The following is a 3,978-nucleotide window of genomic DNA, read 5'->3' as shown; positions in this document are numbered from 1 at the left end:
TTTCAGGCAGCACTTCCCCAAATATCATCTTCCTCTCATTAGAAAACCACTCAAAGAGACTAAACAAGTATATACAAGTATCCAGCAATCATAATATGCAAAGAATGAGTGATGCCGGTATACCTCCCCCAAGCTTAGGCTTTTGGCCTAAGTGGAGTTCAATCCCATCGAGGGCCTGGGTTCCACGCCGGTGGATCATATGTGGAGTAGTCATAATAAGGTACCGATGCGGAAGAAAAGCGTGGGGTTCCTCATACCCAGCTTGTGGATGCGAAGAGCTTGCTGCATCGGATGACGAGTCGAGGTGTTCCTCGACCTCATCCGTGTTGTCTCGTGCACGATGGCTTCCTCCCTCGATGTATGCGTTAACCGCACTTTCCGCGACTGACCAATCCCCCCTGGAATCAAGGTTAAACAGAGAAGGTGCAGGCAATCCTACTAATTTTTCAACTTTCTTAGTCCTTGTCCAAGATTTCTTGTAAAATGTTATTCTATAAGACAGGTTTCCAAAATTAGACGAATTAGAAAGAAATTCATGCTTAATCATGGAAGCTATGTCAAGTTTCTCCATAGGGAGCGGAATATCAAGACTGTGAGGTCCCACATTATGCATAGCTAATAAACGAGAGGCGATGAGGCCCCCACAAATTCCTCCCTTTTCACGGTTAGTGGCAAGTCTGTTGGCTATCAAAGCTCCCAAGTTATAAGTCCTATTACCTTGTAATGCAGCAGCTAGAAAGGCTAGATCTGGAATAGTTATTTTACCTCCATTCTTTCTTGCCAGAACGCACTTGGTAATGAAATAGGCGAAGTAACGAATAGCTGGGAAATGAATACTACTGATTTTACCATCATCCTCTGAGAAACTCCTTCCATGACTTGCGGCGATCCCTTTATCTTCTCGCATGATCCCCATTGCGGCACTTTGATTGCTGCACAAAAATCACTGAATGGCAAGTTGACAGTTTTATTATAAATTTTGTACTGAACCATGGGGTTAGATTGCGACCAATTGAATTTAAAATCTTGCACTACTGACATAGTCAGCTTCACATATTGGCATGGTTCCCCATCAACAAAATCATCCAATCCTGCACGAGAGATTAAATTTTGGACGTCCTGCAAAATCCCTGCACTTCTCATGAAATCCGCACACGGATAGTAAGTGGGATATACTCCTTCTTCTCGGTGAACTCTCATGACCTGTGGCACCTCCAACTCATGTTGGTTGAGTTGGTGCCTACCTCCTTCCATTTTCTGAAATTTTCAACAAACAATATAAAACTTGATTTGGTGACATATAATTGAGGGAAACTACTATAGGAACTTGCTAGAGTACTAATCATGTATCAAAACTAGTTTTTACCACTTAGAACAAGCATGCAAGCTCACTAAACATGTTACCTACAGCAGCAAAATATTCAAGATATACTCAACCAAACAAAATTCTACTTGGATGGGTGGAGGAGTCACATACCAAGGAGCAAATGTGCCAAATTTCAGACAGAAATCCGAGCTGAGTAAAGAGATCGAGAAATCTGGAGTTCTTGAGCAAAAACGCGAGTGAGAGGAAATTGGTTCGAGTTTTTTCGGGAGAGAGAAGGTGCTGGGAGAAAGAGATGACAAAGTGGGGCAAGGAGGGGCCCACACCACATGATGGCGCGGCCACCTCCTTGGCCGCGCCGGCCTGTGGTGTGGCACCCTGTGGTGCCCCACAGGTCATCCTCTGGTGCTCCCAGGTGCCTCGTCGAAAAATAGGACCAACGGTATAATTTTCGCGAATTTTTGAAAACTTTGAAAAATGCACATTTTCTGGGTATTAAGTTTATTATTACTGGCCAGGAAATTTTTTTGAAATCTCAAATCAACTAAGAAACTTTGCAAATTAAAAATGCTACAGCAACTAAAGCAAGTAGAGAAAGAAAGAGATGTTGTTTACCTCCTCTATGCATATAAAAGGTATTTGTTAACAAGGTTGATCAAGTCTTGCCACCAAATAAATTTTACATAGCATATGAAGAAATAAACCTCAAATCAATCATGTTACCTTGAATTGTATTGATATGGATCCAATCACAAGAGTTTGATATTCTTCTTTAGGCTCATATATAGGACAATCGATGGTTCCCACTTTGATAGTTCTCACATGAGAAATAGTATTAACTCCGCACGCTTTTTCAATCCTCTTGGGGAAATAGACGGTGTGTTCCTTGTCATCAACATTGAAAGTAACCTTTCCTTTATTGCAATCAATAACAGCCCCTGCGATGTTAAGAAAAGGTCTCCCAAGAATAATGGACATATTATCATCTTCAGGCATTTCCAACACAACAAAATCAGTTAATATCAAGCAGTTATTAGTAACTTGAACAGGAACATCCTCACATATACCAACAGGAATAGCAGTAGATTTATCAGCCATTTGCAAATATATATCAGTAGGTATCAACTTATCTAAGTAAAGTCTCTTGTATAGAGAAAAAGGCATAACACTAACACCGACTCCCAAGTCACATAGAGCAGTTTTAACATAATTATTCTTAATAGAACAAGGAATAGTAGGTATACCTGGGTCGCCCAACTTCTTTGGAACTTTGCCATTGAAAGAGTAATTAGCAAGCATAGTGGAAATTTCCTCATTGGGGATTTTCCTTTTGTTAGTAACAATATCTTTCATATACTTTGAATAAGGAGGCAATTTAATAGCATCAGTCAAAGGGATTTGCAAGAATAAAGGTTTCATCCAATCACAGAATTTATTATAGTGTTCTTCTTCCTTTGATTTTAGTTTCTTAGCAGGAAAAGGCATTGGCTTTTGCACCCAAGGTTCTCTTTCATTACCATGTTTCTCAGCAATAAAATCTTCTTTAGTATACTTTTTATTTTTAGCATGCTTTTCAGGTTCTTTTTCAACCTCTTCTTTATCAGGAGTATCATTCTTATCATTATCTTCACTATTATCATATTCATTACCACTTTCAGTTTCAGCATCAGAAATAGAAATACTATTAGGATCATTAGCAGGTTCAGAGGATTCTACAACATTTTTATGTTTCTTCTTCTTTTTCTTAGAATGAGCTCTAGGTTCAATGCGTTGAGAATCTTGTTCAATTCTTTTGGGATGCCCTTCAAGATATAGAGGATCCTGGGTAGAGACACCACCTCTAGTTGTTACTTCATAAGCATGTTTTTCTTTAGCATTACTTCCTAACAAGTCATTTTGCACTTTAGTGAGTTGATCAATTTGAGTTTGAATCATATGAAAATGTTTAACAAGCATCTTAACATCATTGGAGGTTCTCTCCACAATATCATGCAATTGACTAATAGCTTGAGAATTTTCCATTAGATGATTCTCTACTCTCATATTAAAATTTTCTTGCTTAACAATATAATTATCAAACTCATCTAAGCATTGCGCAGGAGGTTTCGAATAAGGAATATCTTCCCTAGTAAAGCGTTGAAGGGAATTTACCTCAATCATGGATGAAGGGGGAATTATCTCACATATATCTTCTATAGGAGGTAGATTCTTCACATCTTCAGATTTAATACCTTTCTCCTTGAGAGACTTCTTGGCTTCCCTCATATCTTCATCATTCAATTTAATTAAACCCCTCTTCTTCACTATTGGCGTTGGAGTTGGTTCAAGCGTATTCCAATCATCATAATTCCGGCCTATTTTAGCCAATAATTCTTCAGCGTCGTCTGGAGTTCTTTTCCTAAAAACACAACCAGCACAACTATCCAGGTATGCCCTAGACTCAATGGTTAGTCCACTATAAAATATATCAAGTAAATCATGCTTTTCCAAATCATGGTCGGGCAGAGCTCTAATAAGAGAGCAAAATCTCGCCCAAGCCTCAGGCAATTTCTCTTCATCTCCTTGATCAAAATTATAAACTCTCTGCAAGGCAGCATGTTGAGCACTAGCAGGAAAGTATTTCCGAAAGAAAACATTAAGCAATTCTTTTGGAC

The sequence above is a fragment of the Lolium rigidum genome, chromosome 3 (genome assembly GCF_022539505.1).
Source record: "Lolium rigidum isolate FL_2022 chromosome 3, APGP_CSIRO_Lrig_0.1, whole genome shotgun sequence".
NCBI classification, from domain to species: Eukaryota; Viridiplantae; Streptophyta; class Magnoliopsida; order Poales; family Poaceae; genus Lolium; species Lolium rigidum.
Note: the sequence above shows the minus strand (reverse complement) of the source record.